General features: G+C 38.3%; 1 protein-coding gene across 1 annotated transcript in view; it reads left to right on the top strand.

Moving 5' to 3' along the window:
* Window positions 1-8,048: 8,048 nt before the first annotated feature.
* LOC106053666 (putative transporter SVOPL) overlaps window positions 8,049-10,074 on the top strand; it is a 32,395-nt gene continuing 30,369 nt past the window's right edge. The window contains exon 1 of the mRNA XM_056005529.1: window positions 8,049-8,344. The gene's annotated coding sequence lies outside the window, so the exon portion shown is untranslated. The remainder of the gene's footprint in view (window positions 8,345-10,074) is intronic.

Genomic DNA, 10,074 nt, shown 5'->3' with positions numbered 1-10,074 from the left:
TTGATTAAATATCGCGAGAGACGACGTCATTTGTCGGTTAGGCCTTTTAGTTTGTTTACAGCCAGAAACATTTAATTTTAATCATTTGATATAATAGAGAGAGAGATCGAATCGTAGACCTGAGAAATGCTAATAAAAGCTTAAAAATGCAAAGCTAAAATATAAATATCTAGTATGGGATAGAAATAGCTCTTTTATTTTGTAGTTGTCACAATTGTGTTCTTAAGTTAAAAGCAATTGCATGTCGTAAAGCCATAGTATTAGCCTTATTGTAAAAATGAAAGTGTTATAGGGAGATAACACATTGCTTAGAAATTATTATTTTTCTCACACGGTTGTCTAACATTAATTGTAAATAATAAAATTTACATTCGGATCTACCACACATATCTACATTCATATGTAATTCATATGTCTATGGTTATATATAACCCCGCCATGCACACCACCTTCCAACATAGTGCAGAAGGTGCGCACTTTTAGAGACTAGTCTAAGAAGGATGTTGACATAAGAAGGAGAGAAAGATTACCGCCCAAGTCTAGAGCCGAAAAGAAGATGCTGTGCTCAAGGCAGATGTCCTTTATGTCTTTGTCGTGTCTCAGTGTAAATAATAAGTTTCGTTGAGTTTCCTCCCTTCATTTATTCTGTGGCATTTTACGTCTCGCGAGACGATCTTTTCCCTTTGCAACTTCTTGTGTGACTAAAGAGGCCAATCCTTGATACACAGCTGCGATCACAGGTTGGGCATATAAAATCACCAGGCGCCATTGCATTTTCACCCTTCTTTCTGCTTCTGTTGTGTATGACATCTGCAATCTGTGACCCTTCCTTTATGCTCTCTCTCCATGTGGATCTGTCCAGTGCCACCTCTTCCCAGTTGCCAGTGTCGATTTTGAAGAGCTTCATGTCGCGTTTGCATACATCCGTATAACGTAAAAGTGGGCGACCAGCGGCTCTCCTGCCTTCAATTAGATCGCCATACAGGATGTCCTGTGGAAGTCGACCTACTGGCATTCTACGAACGTGGCCAAGCCAGCCAAGGCGTCTGCTGCTGATAACAGAGCGGATGTCCTGGCATCCTGCTCTATGTAGCACTTCCTCATTTGTTATCTTATCTTGCCACCTTATTTTAAAGATCCGCCTTAGGCATCGGAGGTGGAAGACATTCAGCTTTTTTTCCTGCCATGAGTAGGTTGACCATGTTTCACTTCCGTACAGCAAGGTGCTCAACACACAGGTCCGGTAGACTAGGGCTTTAGTCCTGCTAGTCAGCAATATGTTGTCCCAGACTCTTTTCTGCAACCGTGACATGGTGGCCATTGCCTTGGCTATCCTGTTGTTTATGTCTTCATTTATTACACTATGTAAAACCTGGGTAGCTATATTTTGATACAAGAGATGTTCTTCATAGTTTCAGTGTTTAAATGTATTACATTGGTTTTTATTTGCATAAAATGAGTTAAAACGTAGCATTCCAAATTAAAAGTACAAATTCAAATCAAATGTTCAAATTTAAAAAAAAAGTATATATTAACATATATATATCTAATAGTCGTAAAGATCTAAATAATTATAATAAGGCTTGTCTTGAGTCTGGAGATTAATGACGAATGCAGTATTTCCCGTGGTTACGCAGCCCCAGCTGTGACCTACATATTTGTGAGTGACCTCCAGCTGTCTCGTTCTGAAGCCGCGTGCAACCAGCCAGTGCCGGTCCTAGAGATTGCGGGGCCCTATGCGAAACGGATAGCGCGTGGTCTATTCTGGGTTGTGAAAAGGATAATAAGTGAAATACAAGATTTTGTATTAGAAAGTAAATTCGTCTTTGCATTTTATTCATTCTTTACTAAGTACAAAACCACTGTCAAATTAGCCTTACGAGCCATAGTAGATGATAGTTTTTCAACAAAAAGATAAACATTCAGATCTGCTGTCTTTTAGATTTACTATCGACTAGCAAAATATCGCTTTTATTTTTTTTTAAGATAGATTTAGAACTATATTTGTATGCCAGTGACTATTGTTTTGGTTAAAATTCCTCTTATTATTAGGCCTATATTTTTATTAAATGAAAGCTGAAAATGCCGGTTTTTTGTTGTTGTTTTGTATGATTGGCGTTTTTCATATTGAATGACATCCAGAAATGACAACTTTGTCTGTTTTTTAAGGAGATTTGCATCAGTTTTCAGAAGCTTTTAATAATTTCAGGAGATTTCCATGACTTTTTCGTATATTTTACAATTTCATGAGAATTCCAGAAATTTAAGTTAAAATGGTTTATTTTAATAATTTACACCTAGAATTCGCGCTGGGCCTATGAAAGTGCGGGGCCCAATGCTGCCGCGAAGGTTGCAGTGGCCTAAGACCGGTCCTGCAACCCGGTGCTCTCTTCTATGTCGCTAAAGATCTAATGAAACTATAAGCGCTCTGTAACCTTATGTTCATTATTGTATGTGTTGATATTACCGAAGGTGTCGGGCGAATTCGCAAGAGGAGATTAAGGGACAAGGGAGACAGTGCCCGCCGACCTTGCCGTGGTGTCTTCTGGGAACTGGAGTAAGTTCACCCCCCCCCCCCCTTTGCTCTCGGAGTGTTCTGGAAAGGGCCAACGAAAGACAAAAGGCAGTAAATCTTTTAACATTTTATGTATTGATCTTTGAGTATTGGTCATATATATAATATAAGGCTTGTCTTCGACTTCGAAGAGGAGGAGTGCAGTATCTAACGAATAGAACAATTAACAATGTTTTAAAATTGAGCTAATAAAACGATAGCCTTAACAATGTTTTAAAATTGAGCTAATAAAACGATAGAATTAACAATGTTTTAAATTTGAGCTAATAAAACAATAGCATTAACAATGTTTTAAAATGGAGCTCTTAAAAATAAAAGACGCATTTTCCCTTCCAATTAAGACCTTTTAAATAATTTTCATGTGAGTCATCTGTAGCACGATTGACTCACAATATCTGGCAGAAGACATTTCAGTACGTCTACGGCTAGAGATGGGAAATGAGCCGAACCCGAACCGAACGAACCGAACTCGAACCCCACTAACGACCGAACCGAACCCGAACTTTAAAACTGATCGGTACAAACCGAATGGAACGAACTGTCCACTCCTTAACCAAACTGAATCAAGATTTTGCAATATTCTTGTACGAAAAAAAAACAAACTTAGTTTTCAACGAGATGATTTGACAGTTATATTTAATTCTTGAAAAGTTCTACTGCAGTCTTGATCTGGTCGTGTCCTTTCCAGCTTGTGTGTGCATCTTTCCTGCATCATATTCAGTTGTCTTCTTTTGGTATTTGGACAGATTTTTACGTTTTTGTGGAGCATGAAAATAAGCCAAAATGTTTGATTTGTATAGACCTGTTTGTGGCTGTTTCTAGAACGTAAGGTTATACAACGTTGTGAAATCAAAATCATGTACAATTATGGTGGCATTCTTAGCTTGAGCCGCGAAGAGAGGATTTCTAAATAACGCCTAGTGATTAGAGGATTGACGAGAATATTTACCAAGGAGGGACAAGAAAATGAGTCGGAGCTGAGAGAATTCTACAGAGTTGCTCACACTTTAAGTAGTGAAATGAAGCCTTTTTTTCGACGGTGAATTCGTAAAAAGGGGGTAATTATCAGTGATAGAGGAAATAAGTCATGAAAATAAGAATGCAGTTGAAGCCTACACCCTTTTTCGTATGACAATTATTAGAAATCTGAATTAAAAAATAAGCCGACATATCTGATACCGCACAAGTCTTGGTACTTATTCGCGGTACAAAAAGCAATTTTAAAATCACAAAGATGAAAACTGCTATGTGGCGAGTACACTACTGGAAATACCTGCATAAAGAAATTTTAGAGAGGGTGTTCCCATTCTTTGTAAGAAATTGGAAAGAGTGATTACTGATACCGCCAGAAGTATGGCTGGATGTCATAGCGAACTGGTAGCAAGAGCTATTAGAAAAAATTGCCAAGTCGAGCGGAACTGTGAGAAGGTGTTAAATCAGACACGGGATGTCGTGTTTAGCTCTGTCAATTGTATAACATCTCAAGCATTGAATCACAAAACTTCTAATAATTTTCTGATAGAAATAGAGTCCGAATTCGAAGACGTTTTATTTGACAGTGAAGTTCGCTGGATAAGCAGAGAAAAATGTTGTAAAACTGTTTTTGATATGAGACATGGAAGTGACATTTGTATGACGGAGAAATGAAAGCAATTGCCTCAATTTGAAGACCTCTCACGGTGGAGGGATTCGGCTTTTTAAAGTGACATTACATCATATTTAAATGAACTCAACAAAAAACTACAAAACATAAAAACACATTTATTTCACATGAAATACTGTAATGCTGCAGGATTTTCAGAAGTTGGTTCCTGAAAAACTTCCTATCATAGACTCATATAGTACATATAAGTCTATGCTTCCTATATACATTGAATTAGTGTAAAAATGGTGTCAGTAGGCCTACTATATCTACGGGTTTCTAAAAAAAAGTGCATTATTATTTGTTAAATGTGGGTTTTTTTTATCTTTCCTTTTATGTGGCCCGCTAAGATAGCCCGGATGTTAGGTAAAGTTTGACATCATTGTCTTATTAAATAAATTGAATTGAACATTATTACATGTACATAGCTTTTGCTATTATCTCTTTCATAACATCGAACCGAACCCGAACTTTAGATCTGACTGAACTGAACCAAACCCGAACTATAATCGTCATCGAACTGAACCGAACTCGAACTTAAATCTGACCGACCGAACCCGAACTTTAAAAGCTGGGTTCGAGTCCCATCTTTATCTACGACCAAGCGAATTTTTGTTGTTGTTGTTTCTTTAGTGTCAGAAAGGACTGTGCTCCCGAAATGCGATTATCAAGCGCCTTTACATCGTTTTGATGCCTTTTTCCTTATCAAAACAGGCCTGCTACAAGCAGATTGGCAAGACGTTGAAACTCTATATGGCTGGCTGCCTGCTCGTGCGGTATGCGCGCTTGTTGAGTCGTCTCGACCGTCCTGAGTTCATACCCTGCCCGCAGCTATCCTCTGTCGTCATGGGGGAGATTTGAACATTATCTCCAACTCTGAAGGAACATCCGAAACATGTAAAACATTTACAAACAAACATCTAGACATGCGTGCTCTACACGAGCAACGAAATGTCTGTCACATTTCAGTAACGCTTCCGCACCCTCTATATATTAGATTGGATGTGACCTGGCCCTTTTTTACTAAGGTGACAAGTTTTCTGTAGACGTCGGGAGAATAAATTTCAGCTTCTCAGCATCAATGAAATTGCAGACCACAGGCGCAAAATCCCTACTTTTTTTTTATTTCTTTGGGAGAGATTTGTGGCACCATAAAGAAGAAGGTTGAGATACATTGAGCAAGTATTGAATAAAAACAGGAAAAATGTTGACATCCATGTAATTAAACTCTAAAAAAAAGGTGGTAGTTATATTTTTTAATGTGGCTCACGTGTGGCTAATAATAGTTCTCAGAAGTGTGGTCGAGAGGCTAAGTGCGCTTGAACTTGGCTTGGCTACCTATGAAGGGGGCTCGAGGTTCGACAGTGGAAGAGTTGTGTTTACTGAGCGCCTGAAGGCAGCACGGAAAAACCTTTCATAGATACCCCCCCCCACACTGGTCCACAACTGAGATTGAACCAAAGCGCTCTGAGCATGCTATAGGCTAAGCATGAAAGTAGCGCTATATAAAAGCCATAATTATTATTATCTTATTCACTCTTTCAAAGAAAAAAAAACGTCCTTTGCGTATCCATGTGTTGATCTATTCATTTATATTAACTAGAGACTTCAGCTCTACAAAGTCTTCATCTTTTTTGAAGTAATGTCTGTATTTTGATAAGATAAGTCAATAGTTTTCTTACGTGATTTAGGCAACCATTGATAGGCCTATATGTCTCCCATGCCACACGCACAGGCCTTTTGGTTTAAGAAATCAGGTAGTCGTTCTGAATAAATTTTTTTTTTTTTGGGGTGGTGGGGTGTCAGGTGGGTTTTTTTTTAGTCTAAACTTTGAATATTGCTTTACAAAAGCGTAGGAGCCTACTATTGTTACTTTACTACTTCGTCCTCTGTCCTGAAGTGTCTGTGTTTCTGTGTTATATAATTACACTGTTACTTTAGTACTGTAAATCTTGGTAAGCTTCGTGACGTTTATTAAGCCTATAGGTTAATAATTATTTCTTAGTTCTAATTTAAGGGCTCCCATATAGGCAACGCTTATTCTAGTATTGAAATAAAATTTTAGTCCTCTTTGTTGATTTGAAAGAATTTCTTATAATATATCACACAAAGACACATTCCTCGTTCCATATGCTAGGACTAATTTGTACAAATGCTCTTTCTTCCCTAGTGCTATTAGTGCATGGAATGAGTTGCCTGAGCCAGCCAGGAAAACCAATGACTTGGCAGAATTTAAGTCTTTGGTTAACATGCATGACTAGATGTATGACGCGTAGGACGTAATCATATTATTTTTTGAAGCAACGTCTGTATAGTATAAGAAAAGATGTTGATAGACTTAAGCTAACATAGTAGGCCGCATGCTAGATTTGAAAGTCTGGGAAAGGCACTGATGAAAGATCGACTTTTAAAAAACTCATTAGCAGTAATAACATAAACACTCATCTAGAAGTAAAACAAACAAGGTCACAAAAGACAGGTTGTGTGGAAACACAAACTCAAAATCGGCCCCCGAAAAGGTCCATCCAGGCAGGCTTCAATATTTTCAGAAAGAACATGCAAATGAAATTATATCAAAGACAAATAGAGATAAGAATGGAGAAAGAAGGTTAACAGATCTTGTGTAGTGCCCCAACGGTCCCGCAGATCAAAGGATAGGTGAAAGTGAATGTAAAGTTAGATGTGAATCTGGCCTAACTAGTTCCCCTTTCAGACCTTGTGGTCTATAGGACAGACGATGTAAAGTTCATCTGTTTTTGTGGCCTACGATTAGCGAGGGTGTCATGTAGCCAGCACAACGACCAACCGCCTATACTTTTCCCCAACTAATGTCAGGTACCCATTAGAGCTGAGTGGATTCAGAGGCGCCCAAAGATTCCAAAGTTAAAAAATCCCAGTCTTCACCAGGATTTGAACCCGGACCCCCAGTTCGGAAGCCAAGCGCTTTACCGCTCAGCCACCGCGCCTCCCTTGGCCTAACTGATGTCTTATAATTGATCCAATTGTTTTGAAAAGGCTCAATCTCTTATTCGAATCCTCAAAAAAAAAAAAATAATAAAAAATTCCGCAATAAAAAAAATGTTCATGAAAATGAAATTTATAAGATAACTATTCATTTTAAATTAGGTCTAACTTATAATGCATACTAATTAGCTTTTTCTCTTTAAAAAACTGCTTGCATAACTGATTTTAAAAATTAGATTTTTCGCTTTCAGAAAAAAAAAAAAGTAGCCGTTGCATCAGAACTTTTGAATGGTCTAAAATATTGTGATGTCGGATTTTCAATATCTTTTCTAGTTTACGAGATCTAAACGGGACGGACGGACAGACGGTCAGACGGACAGACATTTCGCACAAAACTAATAGCGTCTTTTCCCCTTTCGGGGGCCGCTAATAAAGGGATTACGAAAGCGACAAGTCCAAATAAGTTTACTAACTCACAAGTGACTTGTGGAAAGACTAACTTAACTAATTTCATATCGCACGTACTTTAAGAATATGGTTAGTGTTTATAGCAGTGGAATGCTACTTTTTGAAACACCGATTTGTTGAGTTTCCGAATATCTAAGCTATATAGATAGGCCTAGATGATTAGATCTATATTATTTAGTAGGCCTAATGGAGAATCGCAACTAGATCTAGACGTAGCCGGTTTGGATCGACACTCTCTGACATTTAGAGTTAATAAACTATACCAATTTGTAAAGGGGGGGGGGATATTTAATCATGGGTGAACGAGGGGTCAAACGTCCAGATGGATTATTTTGGAGGGTAACACAGCGTTGAGCCGCGCCAACCTAGATATTTGCAGGCTTTTGTTGTTTTGCTTCGTAAACACACTACACAGCATGTCTGAGATATCCAGTGCAGCAAAGGAGCTTTAAAATAGCTTGTTTTTTTTTTTAGTTTGCTTGTTCAGGAGTAGGCCTACTTTTCAGAATTCGTATGGGGCCTACTTACTACAGCAATAATAATCCAGTATACAGCCATCATACGTTGACACACCCTATTCAATAAATACACACTAAGACGGGAAAGACTAAACTCCTAACGTTAACCATAATTGATGGCAACTGCAAGCATTGAGATGAATATTATCAAAAACACAAATCATCACCACACATCAGGTAAGAAAGTTGTTCTCTTTATACTAATGATTAATAAGATCGGGGAATCTTAGGGGTAATAGGTGCTTGAATACTTGGTGAAGGTTATGGAAAGCAGGTGAGCTCGGGTCACTATTTTGGAACCTGGACGAAGCTACAATGTGACCGACACCATCGCACGGAGGTCACGATGGGCCCGGATGGGACAACTGGTGCAGACTTGGGAAGTGCCAAAATAGGGAAGGGGCATAGTAACGTACTCCTTCGTTTAAGGAAGCCAGCGAAGCATAACATTCATGTCCATTCATCGTGGTGTCATAGGGCAACATATTATAAATAGCTACGTTATCCTGACCTAGTTACAACATTTCAAATTGTTATTATTTTATTAAGGGAAAACATTTGTGGTTTTCTTCTTCTTGTTCTTCTTCTTCTTGAAGAAGTCCAAATCTCCCGCAGGACAATGTTGGATGGCAGCGAGCAGGATATGAACCCGGGACCATCAAGACGACCGAAAGGCAGTCCAGCATGCATACCTATATTTAGTTGTTTAATTTTTTTTTTTCTGTTTTGAGAGTCTATCGCCGGAATTTCTAGCGCCAAAATAACTTTCGTCAAACGGCGGCAAACCATTTATGAAAAACCCACATACACATTAAAATATAAGGATGTTGTTCTTGGTGACTTCTTTAGGGGAAAACAGCATGACTTTATGCTTCACTGGCGCACATATTGCAGAGGAGAAGAGAACAGTGCTGGCAGAAGAAAAATGTCAGAGAAAAGAAGCAAGGCTTTTGACACTAGCTCTAGGTGGAATAACCTACCCATTAATCAACCGGACATTCCGGGTTCTTAAAGGTCTCAAAAGCCACATGAAGAGGCAAAAAACCCCAGTACAAAGCTCTCAACCCCTTTGATGACAAAACCATGATGGACGAACTCTCTCTCTCTCTCTCTCTCTCTCTCTCTCTCTCTCTCTCTATATATATATATATATATATATATATATATATATATATATATATATATATATATATATATATATATATATATATATATATATATATCATGGGCGTAGCCAGGGGGGGGGGTGGGGTTCAACCCCCCCCCCCCCCCGAAATGAAATGGTGGGGGGAATCGGAATTTAGTGAATGATTTTTTGCTTTGATTTTGTTTATTTTAGGTGAGATTTTAATACTAAACCATCAATTGCCCCAGCACAACCAATGGAGTTTTGAGTTTAAAACCCCTTACCAGGGGGTTTTGAGTTTAAAACCCCCTACCAGGGGGGCTCGAGTTTAAAAACCCCTACCAGGGGTTTTGAGTTTAAAACCCCCTACTATGGGTTTTGAGTTTTAAACCCCCTACTTGGGGTTTTTGCAATTAACCCCCCCCCTCTTCTATAAAACAAAACAAAACAAAAATGCAAACGAAAATACCCTAATTCCAAGAGCACAGATAAGGGAGATTTTGATTTTAAAACCCCCTCCAAAATTTACGATAAACCCCCTCTTCAATATAAAAAAAAAGTTAATTACGCACTCAAAATGTTATGAGCGTAGCTAAATGGGTTTTGACTTAGTTTTTAGTTTAAACCCCACTTCAGCGGGGTTTGAAGGTAAAAAATACCTCTTTAATAATAAAAACAAAGCAAATTATACACTCAAAATGTTTTGAGTGTAGTCAAAGGGGTTTTGAGTTTAAACTCCCCTCCAGTGGAGTTTGAAGCTAAAAAGTACCTCTTCAATATA

This window comes from Biomphalaria glabrata, chromosome 12 (assembly GCF_947242115.1).
Source record: "Biomphalaria glabrata chromosome 12, xgBioGlab47.1, whole genome shotgun sequence".
In the NCBI taxonomy this organism is placed as follows: Eukaryota; Metazoa; Mollusca; class Gastropoda; family Planorbidae; genus Biomphalaria; species Biomphalaria glabrata.
The sequence above is the reverse complement of the archived record's forward strand: the minus strand, read 5'-3'. Positions and strand labels throughout refer to the sequence as shown.